General features: G+C 44.6%; 1 protein-coding gene across 4 annotated transcripts in view; it reads right to left on the reverse strand.

The window, feature by feature from the left end:
• Positions 1-13,107, reverse strand: part of PAG1 (phosphoprotein membrane anchor with glycosphingolipid microdomains 1) — a 105,559-nt gene extending 92,452 nt beyond the window's left edge. For 2 of the 4 annotated variants that reach the window (XM_008493516.2, XM_030445341.1), the window contains exon 1: positions 13,037-13,107. The gene's annotated coding sequence lies outside the window, so the exon portion shown is untranslated. Of the gene's footprint in view, positions 1-12,438; positions 12,518-13,036 lie in introns of those variants that run through there. The other 2 variants (XM_030445343.1, XM_030445342.1) reach the window with 2 other exon arrangements.
• Positions 13,108-13,421: the final 314 nt, after the last annotated feature.

Below are 13,421 nucleotides of genomic sequence, written 5' to 3' on the forward strand. Positions count from 1 at the left end.
GACCAGAACAGTGGTGAAATAATTGGCTTTTTGTACACATCCTGCAGAAACAGGAGATAATGACGGATCCTGTGCCCTCAATGTATACTCCAGGAAGCATGTAAGTGTTTTTCTGTTTTAAAAACTGAAGGTGACACAGTGGGAGTGAACTGAGAAGCAGACATAAGGCACCAAGAATATTCTGCTATCCTTTTTTTCAGTGATAATGGAGAATATTTTTAAAGAACAAACTAGATAAAAGTTATTTTAGAACAGGCTCTCTCTCTGTCTGCAAAGGTGGCACAGAAGTGCTGCTCCCACCCATCCAGCACAGGTACTTAAGTGTGGAGTTAGTGCTGTCACAGGATCACAGAATGAGGTGGGAAGGGAACTCTGCAGGTCACCTGCTCCAACCTCCCTGCTCAAGCAAGGACTTCTACATCTGATTGCCAAGGACCATGTCCAGGTGGCTTTTGAGTATCTCCAAGAATGAAGACTTTACCTCTGCTCTAGTCAACCCCTGCTAGTGCTTGGTCACCCGCACAGTGAAAAAGTGTCCCCCGATGTTCAGAGGAAACCCCTCATGTTTCAGTTTTTGCTCATTGCCTCTGGTCCTTCAATGGGGTATCATTGAAAAGAGCCTGTCTCTGTCCTCTTCATACCCTCCCCTCAGGTATTTATAGACACTGATGAGATCTCCCTGAGCCTTCTCTTCTGTAGGCTCAGCCACAGACCTCTCAGCCCCTCCTTATACAAAGGATGCTCCAGTCCCTTAACCATCTTAATGACCCTTTGTGGGACTCCTTTCGGTATCCATGTCTCCGTTGTACTGGGGATCCCAGAACTGGACCCAGCACTCCAGGTGTGGCCTCATCAGTGCTGAACAGAGGGGCAAGATGGCATTCTTCCACCTGCTGGCAACACTTCTTCTAATGCAGCCCGGGACACCACTCACCTCCTTTGCCACAAGGGCACACTGCTGGCTCATGCTCAACATTGTATCCACCAGGACCCCAAAGTCCTTTTTTCCAAAGCTGCTTCCCAATAGACTCCTAACACATGATGCTTCTTGGGATTTTTCCTCCTCAGAGGCAGGACTCCGCACTTCTCCTTGCTCCTGGTACCTCCAATTCACATGCTCAAATTCTGGATGTGGCATAAATCCTAGCTGCTCTCTGTAAGAGAACAGAAGGTGGCATCCCCTAGACATGGCTCTGACCAGCTGGGGTCAGCCACGGTACAGCTGCCTCAACAGAAGTCAGACTCTTAGCAGCATGTAAATGACCCAAGATCCTCACTCCCGTGTTGGCTACACCCTCCTGCAAACTCCACTTTGCAATCTTTATCACCATCCCCTAATTTAAAGCTCAACATGAACCAAATTGCCAGACTTTGCTTTTGGAAGTTAAACCTTTCCCGTATCAAGCAGCCAGCACCACCAGGGCTGAGGGGCAAAAATCCACTGGAGAAGATCATGAAGGAGTGAGGAAAAGGCAAGCTGAAAGTTGCAGTGCACACCCTTCAGCCACAATGTTCCTCTACTGCTGAACTGAAACACCAGATCCAGGAAGAGAAAGCAGCACTGTGCTTCTCCCTGCCACCAAAACCTCACTTTTCAGCTTGTGACTGACTTCATAGCACTATTATTATTATTATTATTATTATTATTATTATTATTATTATTATTTGCATGAGCTCGCTCCTATCTGCATAAAATCAGGCTAATACAAACACACACCACAGGTATTGGAGTGTTAATAAAACCAGCAGCTAGGTGTTTAAAAGATATAAATCTTCTGGCTCTGGTAATTTACATACAGCAATCTTCACACTTATTTTCTCTGAATTCCATCTTTCTAAGTGTCAGGTGTTGATGAATTGCAGGGAGTATGATTTTTATTTTATGATGAACACTAATATTTCAGAGTTACACCTCAGAAAATCAATTACTACTTACTGACAGACAGCTAATGCACAGAAATTTCTGAGGATTTAGGATTGGTTTTTTATTTATTTATTTTTCTTATACACCAGACTAGCTAATTATACAGGTTAATACTTTATATAGAACATACAACTGCTCTGTGGAGCAAGGCACACATCATGCCAGGTGGAACAGAGAAAGTCCAAAGACTTTGAAATTCTCCATCCTAGGGATGACAGCTCTACAATGTATCATTCCTGCCTAGGTCAGAAAACCAAGCCCACACAAGTTTTCTTTGTTACTACTTCCTGAATAAGATATTATTTCCTGCTAATTAAAACTAGCAAACCATGCTAATTTTACCCCTGTCCAAGAAGTAATATTTCAGGAATTCCCACAGCTGGAAGAAACAAAGAGTGACATAATCAACCAGGGCTTCACAGTTTCCCATGTTCCCAACATTGAGGTCCAAACTTCCAGGGCTTTGGTGTTCTGGAGTAGCTACAATTAGCTCCCTGAGCCACCTCACTTCTGCACGGAGCCATGTCCTGTGGTGCTGGATGATTCCAATGCTCCAGACTCCGTGGTCCACAGCTTGAGATAAAACCCCAGGTTGCCTGCCTCCAGGAACCCCCTAAGAGAAGACTCTCACTGCCCCACGCTATGGCACCTGTCCTACCATGCCAACATCTCTGCAGGTGATGGAAATAAGGACATGGCCAGGTAGGTCTGTCAGTGCCACCTCAGTGGAGTTTGGGGCCCAAGGCTTTGTTTCACAGACCAGGCTTCCCTCCCTGGGCCAGCTACCGGCATTGATGTGAGAAGTGGAACCAAGCAGAGCACACTGGTTGTGCATGTTGTGCCTGAATGCTAAATATATGGGGAACACAAAAATGCTGAGTTACTAGCTGCCTGCTTGCTTTGCCAAGTAAACAATTCAACTCATTTCCTCATAATAATGACCTCCCATTTTGGTGGGAAATCAACTCTCTGCTTCTGAGCTAGTCTGCTTTCTTCAGCACTTTTCTAGGGATGTTTTTAACCAAACCTGTTGAGGAGGAGGAGGATGATAACAGAAATCACCTGGAAACCAGCACACATCAGTTCATGGTTACTGATAATGACATAACACACTCTCATAACCAGACACAGACACCAATTCTTTCCCTACCATTTATCCAACTGTTAATGCTAATTAATTCCTGGTGTACATGCTCTCCAGAAATGAGATGGATGTGTTAGGCAGAACTGAAGACAGGGTCACAACTTGGTAAAGGGCTTTGGGGTTCACTCACACAAATTAAAATATACAACTGATATTGAAACAATAATCAAGAGTATGAAACTACAGCTTCATGTTAAGAATGGGGAGAGAGAAAAAAATAAAAAGAAAGTTAATTCTTGCTTTCACTTCAGTTATTATAACTGACTGGAACAACAATTTAAAAGACTTGACAGACTGTCTACCACGATACCTTGGAAAACTGGACTGTTGTACCATACCTCTACATAACTACCATAAAATCATTTCCTAGTGCTTTGGCAAATTACACATACTATATTGCCATGATTATTTTTTCCCAAATTCAACTATACTGGCAACACTAGAAGGTGACTAAATGAACGCATCTCATTTGACTTCCAAGGACATAGTTAAAAAAAAAAAAAGAGATAACAAAAAGGAAAAAAAAATCACATTAAAAAAATAAAAATCAAACTGCATTAATATATAATAGTTGAAGTAAAGATTAATTATAGGTGGTCTATATGTAACTGTTTACATGGGGCCCACATGCATAATGCCACATGCTACTATTCCCTTGAGTGATGAATTAATCCTCATAGAAAAGCTCTGTGACAAGTCACATCACGAGAGTCATGAAATAGAGGTCACTGTGCCAGCTAGCAAATGACACATTAAAAGGGAAAAAAAAAGCAGAAAATGCTCTTTATACTTTCCACTTCACTACGAACGTGAGGGATTTATTTCACTAATCCATGGCTGGCAGTGTCAGAGCTACTTGGATCTGCAGAGACAGAGAGAAATATCCAATTTTCAAATCCCCTCCAGCTACATAAAGGTAAGAAAGAAGAGCACTTCTGCCACCACTGAGCTGTTATTGCACTGATGCCTGTATAAGGCCAATATTACTACCTGAAAAGGCTAACTTAGAGGCAGGCATGCATCACAAACAGCTTCCTCCTGTAACTAGGACAGCCAATTAAGATGGTCAAGATACTGTCAAAACAAACCTTTTTATGTGTGATCAGCTGTAGTCTATTTTGCTTGCTCAATAACAATGTTGTATCCCTACATGAGGAGTGTGAGGGGGAAGAACTGCAGAAGCAACCTTGCCTATCCAAATACAAGCTTCTTTAGCCTACTTAAGCCTTAAATCACAATTTACCATTCTGAGGGGAAATTGATCTCCTTTCTTACAAACTGTACTAAAAATGAGGCAGTACTTGACAGTACCTCAAAGTGTGAGACAGAATACACATAGCTAGTTTAGCCTTCATATATTTTCTTCTTTTTCCTTAGGCAAGCAAATCTATAAAGCCTCTCATCTAATGTGTGGGATTAATAAATGATGAAGCTACAAACAAGAGAGCCCCAACCTTCCATGATATGCGCTCAATTATTTTGCATTTAACAAGAGTAAAGGAAAATGTAATTAATTTAATCTCTGTAACTGTCAAACTAAATGACACAATCTTTTCTGTTATAACAGATAAGAAAAATACATTTACCACATCATCATAAAAAGTATAACTTTTACTCTGAATAGGGGTTTTTTTTGTGATGTATTAACTTCCATCCCTGGAAAAGTACCTACCAAACACTGCAGCAGAGGTCACGGAGACCACGCTTTTCTTCACAACTAGGCTCTGGATCAGAGCTACTTTTAAACTAAGCTCTATGACAGCATTTCAAAAGAAAGTGTAATTATATTTTGGAATATGCTTGGTGAATATGCCTTGCTTAAGTAAGTGTGGAACTGCAGGTTTTCTTAAGTTTCCAGGCTCTAGCAGTCTGAACATTGATCTACACATTCTACTAGAAAGAAAAGCAACTACTAATAAAGGAAGAAACTTCTCCATGCAATGCAGTTTGCTAGGATGTCACTCTCAACACCATCAAAACTCTTGAGCAATTTCTTCAGCAGTTTCTTCCTGCATCTTTCACTCCAGTTTCCTAAACCAAGGTCCACGGCTGTCAGCTGGAACGGGGGTAGGTAAGACAGCACTGTACATCCCCAAATCTGCGTCCCCCTTTCAGTGCTCTTCCCAACTCCTGCTCCCATTACACATCTGACCTCATTAACTCTCACCCACCATGGCACAGTCCCTAGAAGAGACCTTTAGGTCAGCTTTCTCTGTGTACCTCTTTCATTTTGAAAGTTTTCTTGCTTCCATGTGAATAACAAAGGCTACCAGCAGCGCCCTGGGTAAGGCTGCTCTACATCCCTGTACAGTGGCACTAACCCTTTCATACACCTCAGCAAATAGCTTGCCTAAGGTAACCAAATATACTCCTTTGCCATTTTTTGTGGCCACACCCAAGTGGTGGATCACTGCCATGTGGCAACAAGCATATCCAGGTCTTTCTTTCCTTCAATCACTTCCAACAACAAGCTTCTAATCCCTTTGGCTTCAGCTGCAAAATTTGATTGATAATGGATTTTCCACTGATGTAGAATCAGGCACTTGGACTACACCACTATGAATTAACAGAAGAGAGCTCTGTTAATCCCTGATAAACAAGCTTAATCTTTTGGTTTACAGATGAAGGAGCGAAGGACCCCTTTTCTCCAACACCAGGCAGAACGTGACTGCTATTTTTATTTTGGATTATTTTTTTTTTAAACTAAACCCAGTATTTTTGAGATGACACAACACCACAGATGCACACATCTGCCAGATAGAACAGGAAGAGTTTGAGCTATGAATCCTGAAGCTGAAAGCTGGGATCAGAGTTCTGGGACTTACAGGTACTCTACAGAAAGTGCTGTCATCTGTACAGCAGGCTGACAAAGCCTTTGCAGCATTCACCTTTCAATTAAACATGAGTTACATCTGAAACCTCACATTAAAATAGCTGTATGATTTGTTAGGGTTCTCTCTCAATGATGTGATTTGAACATTCCCTGTACATTAGCAGTAGTTAGGGCTATTAAACTGCAAGCAAGTATTAGGACCTTTAAAGACTGTTACAGAACCTGGCTATTAACTCTAAAGCAATCAAGCCATCAGAAAGATGAACTGATCTTACATTGAGGCACTTTTTCCATTAAAATGAGATTTTGTTCGATCAAACAAATCACTTTATTAAGTCAGTGGGTAGCAGAATAGCTCTTCTTTTTTTCAGGACAGAAGATTCACCACTAAATTCAATGTCTAGTAAATAAGAACTCAATCACACAAGCCCTTGCTCAAATGAGAAACCACTGCTTACAAAGAGCTGCCCGTTGCAGTCTACAGGCTTAGAGAAGATACTTAACAGCAGTAAAATCTTAAAAGATCAAGCCCAAGTATCACAGTTGTAATTGGTACTGCACATCAAACAGCCCTTAATTTGGCGTTCTACCCTGCCATGCACCAGATGCAAAATTTTCATTGATTTATTAATTCATCATAAGCACTGCTCCTATGCTAGGATGAAAAGAAGTCTTAAACCCAGCAGCTAAGCGGTTCCTGTAAAACACTGGAATGCCACCTATCTCCATAGGACAATAAAATGTTTGTCTTTTGTCACGCGTTTCACTGCTGCTGTTTAGCTGGGTGACCTTTTGAATGCAGCAATGGAGTCTGACATACACCTTCATTAAAGCAGTGCCTCCTTTTTCCCCCATGGCTGCAAGAACAATGAGCACAGGAGAGAAGAGGTAAGCAGTCCATGGAGTAATGAAGAGATTTTGTTTCAGGGGGTTATCAATTATTTATGGGTAAATCCCCAGATGAACATATCCGAAGCTGAACAGTTTTTAATGTTTCACTTCTGTACACGTGGCACAACACAACCAGAGCTAAATTGATGCCTGAGTATTTGAGATGTCAAATAGGGAGTCAAATCTGAACTTTAGTAAATCACTTTGTGTTTTTTGAAGTACAAGTCTGCTGGATTTAAAGCTCTTCCCCACAATTCCTCCAACACTCTCAGAAATCATTCTTTATAGCATTTCCCTCTCATCAAGACCTCAGCAAAGAAAAAGCTCATACTGAAGAATTTCTGTAATTACGATGACATAGTTGTCTAAATACTCTAATATTCAAACTTTTATAAGCATATGGCCCAGCCTCGAATGGAATTTTCATTCCATTGTGGAATGAAATGGACCTGAACTTTTCCCTTTAAGTAAAGACAAAATTATGGTCATCTTCTCCAAAGCAGGGTTTATCCTTTTCAAACAAAGCACTTGTTGTTAAAGTAAAATTGTTTCATAACAATATTGTGTTTTTCAAAGAGAGAATCCAAAGGCTCCTTCTGTGAAATGCAAACATGGGTCTTCTCCTCAAAGCAAGGAGTGTAAAACCAAACAGTTGTATTTGCTAGACTCACCTTCCCCTACAAGTTTTTAAACTGTTTACAAATGCTACCATTGAAAGAAGTCATCCTGAACGTCTAGAAATGAAACCAAACCCACTGTCGCACAGTAGAAGTCCAGATCTGCAGAACTGTGCTTTGAGCTCCTCTTTCCCACAGCTTCCAACCAAGAAGATGCTGCCAAAGTCAACACCACCACCAGTGTCATACTTCAATGATTATGTCTACAACCCGTCACAGTGGCCCTGAGGCCGCCTTTAACACCCAATTCACGCACTCTGTGAACCCAGCAACCAGAATGTGGCACTGCCAGGAAGTGCCCTGTGAAGGAATCCCCCCAGGCAGGCTGACATCAGGCAAAGTGGTGGCACAAGATGCCCAGGCTGCCAGACATCCCAAATTTGGAGGTGCTACCTGGAGGGCTTAGCAACAAGGTGCAGAGCCAGGCTGTGGCCCAGGCGGAGCAGGCAGCAGTCTCTGCAGGTTTCCCTGCCTCTCAAAGCCTCATCTGCAAGCTGCCTTCAAAAGGGACGAGTCTGGGTGGAAGTTCGTCAAATAGCACAGTTTAAAGCACATGTGGGACAAGCACTGTCTGGCTTTTTTGAAGAACAACTGCAGGGGAAGAGCCAGGGTTATCTGGCATTCTCTCTGCCCCTTCCTGTTTAGGCCAGCACCTGCATGCCTCCAAGACTAAACTCCACTCCCATCCTAGCCTAGCTAAGACTAAATTTCTCCAATACCTAAAAAAAAACCACTTTAAAAAATCCATTTTCAATTCGTTTGCATTACTTTGGAGGGTTTGTTATGTATCTGGATGAAAGGAACCCATTAAGTACATCCATATTTACTTCATTACAGTGTGGCTCTTGAAGTTAGATGAAAAGATTTACTCTGGCCAAGTTTGTTTATTCATCAGCATCAGCTAAGATATGTTTTCAAAGGCTCATACTCATCACATTTACATGAAAGCACACAGATATTTTTTCAAGGGCTGTATCACATTCTGTGAGCTGGAAAAAGACAAAAGAAACTTTTGTGAGAATTACGAAATCAAGGATCAGCACAGGAACATTTTGTACCATTTCCAGTTATTTATGGGGAGGGGACGGACACTCTTTTCTACATGGATTCATTCTTTTTCACCCTGCAGACTTATAAACAGCCACCAACTACAAGTGGATGATCAATCACACTATGCCCCTAGCCCAAATAATGGTGGCTGGCACACTACTTACCCAAGGAAATCAGAAGTGAATAGTTTACCATGCTTCAAGCCCAAGAGTTTAAGCAGATGTAGTCTCTCAAGTTTCTAAATTTTTTTTAATCTGCACTTTGACATGAGCAATTAATTTTTTTTTTCATAGTGGTGTTGAATAAGAGCTCTTCATAACTACTAGCAAAGTATTACATAGAAATACAGCCCACCACTGACCAATCCCAGCTGTACTAGTCCTAGCTATCATGTTAAAGTACCAAACATGACTTGGTACTTTAATATCAATTTTTTTTCCTCAAGTAATGTAAATATTTAAATGACATTTATGGACAGTATCCTCCCTCGTGAGTTTACACTTTCCCACGGAAGACTTACAGAGTGATTAACAATGCTGATCTTTATCCTTCACACTGACTGTTCATTCATCCTTTCTAAAACGAATACTGCTTACATACGACCCAAGAGGGCTGTAACAAGGCAGTATTTATCTGCCCCAATAATCTACTGCCACTGCTTTAATTAAAACTTGGTTATATCACAGCCACCAAACCAAGGAACGCCTCTCATCTCTCATCATCTTCACCTGAGAGCTGTGCTTGGTGCCCCTTTGCAGGAGCAACCTTTGGAGGTCCCAACTCATACAGCTTGTCCTCACCACTCCAAGAAACAGTATTGGAAAAAGCCACTTCACCAAGGAAGAAAGGCAAAGCAACACTGCAGAGGGGGTTGCAGCCTGGGGGCCCAACTGATCACTGAGCACCTTCAGGGTGGTATTTAATCCAGTTCTTCAGCAGGTCAACCCTGCCTACATGGCACACAGGGGTTTTGGCAAGTGAGGAGCCAAGGGCAAAGTGAGCTAGATGCAGCATACATACCATGCCCATGGCAGACCTATGGAGTAGCTGCAACACTGCACAGCAGTTCAGAGTGTGAGGGATACCGTGATGAAGATAGGGGAAACAGCAACCAAGGACACCTCAACAACCCTCAGGAAATCTGCAGTTGAATCTTCAGGCTTTAGCTTCCCCACCTACGCAGCAGGATTTTACAGGGCCTCCAAGAGCCCACTTGAATGCACAGTGATTTCCTAGTCTAGACTTCATTACTAGCAGTGTTACATAAGTGAGCATGCACAGCTTGCCCTTCCCATGTTTCCACCAATGTAAACACTATCTGATGATACTAATGTTTAGAAACACACCATTTTCCCAAGGAAGAAACTGTCCTGAATTTCTCTCACCAGAACACAAGTTCTTTGGCATCGTTAAGCACAACACAAGCCCTGCAACTGACAGCATCCTTGGGATGCAGGGATGGGCTGCAATCATCAAGGGCAGCCTGCCTGCAGGCTACAGGCTGTATAGCCAGGGCCCCAGAACTGTGTCCTGTTCCAGCCATTGAACTCTACAGTACTATACCATCAGCATCAATGAGCTGATAAACAGATTTAACTCCTCTGTGTGTTAATGAAATCATCACTGCCCCAGGGAAGAGTATTGCTTCACTAACGCCATTGCATAGCCAGTATGGAAAACTCAATTGCATTTCTTGTGGACTCCTCAGAACAGTACTTCTTAAAATATAAATTAGCTCTAGATTATTGAGCATTTCTTATTTAGGTCCTGGAATCCAGAAATCCTGTAACTTTAATAGCAGGATAAATGGAGATCTTAAATTACCTAGTAGCAGTCATTTGTATACCATACGTGATCTAAAAGCACATCATGCCTGATGATGAAGACTTATGAAGATAGCACCTTAAAATGCAATGGATGATGTTTTTTTTTCTTCATTTAATTACTTTTTATAAAAGAAACTGAACAAAAGAGAGGTGAGCTTGCTGAGCGCCATGTCCTACAACCTTTACTCATATCAGCAGTGTGCTGCCTTCAGAGCAGCTTCTCACTCAAAAGTTGCAAATCCCCACTGCTGACTTGAATACTGATTTTATGTTAATAAAATCCTGTCTTCAAATACTTGTTAAAGGTAAAACTGCTTTTGCACTTCAGGCCTGCAAGATGTTTTGTATACTGTATTCACAACTGTTTTTCAATGAGGCAAAAGACACTGTCCCCTCACAGGAGATGTTCCATGTGTTGCAGAATTTGGCCCTTGTTAAATATATTGACTGTAGAGAAATAAGATAAACCAGGTGCCTCGAATTGCCAGTGAGTGGGTGTGAGTCCACCTGTGTCTGATTAGGACAGGCCCCTATTGGGCATGAGCAAGATCAGGGGACCAATAAAGGTGGGACACACACCCACAGAGGGGAGCTCAGCTCACTCTGGTGCGAGGCATGGAGAGGCCAGCAGCTTGTCGAGCCTCTGGAGCAAGAAAGGCTCTTCCCGCTACACTTCTACCCTGGAAGCGCTGTGTGGTGGCTGGAGTCCTGGAAGAGACCAGCAACTCGTCGAGCTTCAGGAGCAAGAATGGCTCCTCCCACTACAATCGACACCTGAATTAATCACTCCCCCAGGAAGGGAAGGCACTTTTGCTACAATGAAGCCTCACATATAGGTATATTTATCAGAGCAAAACTTCTGAAGATGTTCCAAATAAGAAACCCCGAAACTTGAAATTTCTGCTTCTGTATTCTCTGCAAGAAACAAATGCAAACCCAAAGTACTTCAATTTACCTACTGGTTATCTTTAGCAGTGCTTGCCTCTTAACACACTGCTCTGATCAGCATTCAACTGCAACACAGACTGCCTTCAAGAGGACTAGGGAGGATTTGCTTCTGTTTCTACACACTGCGCTTATTTTTTTTTAAGTTTAAGTTAATATAACAAGTACTCTGCACAAAGTTAATTGAGCATGGCTGCTTGGAAGTGAGAAAATATTTTCTACCAAAATTTTATCTTTGCTCTTTCTCTCTTTTCCTGCATTTGGTGCTTAATGGCTCAATACTATTTCAAAGGCCATTCCTTTTACAAATGTAATCAACTCAAGTATTCAGCGCTACAAATGATGTATTACTCTCCTTAAAACCAAACTCCGAGAGACAGATTAAAAAGAAAGGTTAAAGAGCTCGATCATTCAAAGCATTATAGTTCAGACACCTATAAATCACTACGTTTGTTTATTCAGATAACTGGGTCCATTAGCGTTTGTACCATTCAAGCTACACAACTTTTTGGTATGACCGTTTGCCAGGTTTTGTTCGGGTTATTTCCCCCCTCGTACCAGCACTAAAGTAAGTGCTCCGAGCAGCACACGCGGCCAATGATGTGCTAGGACTAATTCGCGCTTGCATCTCTCTTCGCGACGCTTTGAGCACCAGTCCCTGCTCTCTCTCCTGGTGATTCCTTCCTCTTAAGGAGTTTCCAAGACCAAGAGCAGATGCCACTGGGAAACAAACTGGAGTCTGTCACTATGTAATAGGATTTGAATTAAAATATAGTCAAGGGACTGACTCGCCGGACCCGGGATGCGCGGAGAACCCCGCCGCCGCGGGATGCCGGCGCACTGCGCCCGGGCAAACGCACAACAACCCCGGCTCCTTCCCGCCCCGGCTCCTGCCCTGCACCTGTGACCGCTCCCGGACAAATTACCCCCTAAATGGCCGCCGTCACCGCAAAAGGGACCCCGGCGAGAAAGGAGCAGCCCTGCGGTGGGCGCCGATCCGAGCCCCGCAGCTCTGCGGCGGCCTCGCCACCAGCCTCCCGCAGCCGCGCAGGGACCCGCGCCCGCAGCGACAGCAGACGCACATAAACACCACCACCCCCTTCCTCTCCCCCCCAAAAAAACCCCAACAAACAAAAAAGCAAACAAACCGACAGATACAGCAACTTCCTATACCGCCCCACAACTCACCGGGAGGCGCCGGCCCCGCGGAGAGGCGCGCCGGGAGATGCTGCCTCCCGCGGAGCGCTGCCCGCGAAGCGGAGCCCGCAGGGGCCGGGCAGAGACGAGGGGAGGAGCAGCAGCAAGTTGCGGCGCGTCTCTCTTTTCTCCCTCCTCCTCCTTCCCTCCCTCTCTCCCTCCCCCTCCTCCGCCCTGCGGGAGGGTCGAGGGGAGGTGGCTGAGAGGGACACAGCGCGGCCGCGGAGCGCGGCGCGGGCGAGTGCGCGGCAGTGCGCATGTCCCGGCCACCGGCGCCGAGAAGCGACCGATGCGGCGGCGGCGCCGCGGACAGGCAGGGCATCAGCCCCCACCGCGCACCGCAACCCCTGCGCGCCCCCTCTCTCCTCTCCTCCCCTCCCGGCGCACCGCAGCCCTTGCGCGTTCTTCCCCCCCCCCCCACCGCGCACCGCCGCACCCCTTTGCGGAGGCTGCGCGGGGCAGTGCCGCCGCACCCCCTTGCTCCGCGGAGGCCTGATGCTGCGGGGAGGGGGGGTGCACGGAGATGGCAGTCGGTGCCGGGTTGCCCACCTTGCAGCGCTGCCGCCGGCACCGGCGGTGGGGGTCTCGGCTACTCCCGGAGGGCTGGGGTCGGCGGACGCCGCAGCTTGCCGGAGCCGCCGCCTCCCCTGACTGCTGCACATGGGCGCCCGGTCTCCTTGCTTCTCAGCTGGAGGGTGCTACGGTAGCCAGTCTGGAAAAGGAGGGAAAAAGGAGAGTACGGGAGTCCTATTATTTTGGGTTTTTCTTTTCCCGTTAAGTGAGTGTGACTAATTAGGACAGGTGATATGACAGTAGGGACATCTGCATAGTTATTGGTGGTTTTTTAATGTTATACCGAGGTCTTCCAGTGAAAGAACAGTATTTTACATGATATAGGGAAGTGCAAGGACTTCAAGTGAAAGGCACTGTAAGT

This window comes from Calypte anna, chromosome 2 (genome assembly GCF_003957555.1).
Source record: "Calypte anna isolate BGI_N300 chromosome 2, bCalAnn1_v1.p, whole genome shotgun sequence".
Classification (NCBI taxonomy): domain Eukaryota; kingdom Metazoa; phylum Chordata; class Aves; order Apodiformes; family Trochilidae; genus Calypte; species Calypte anna.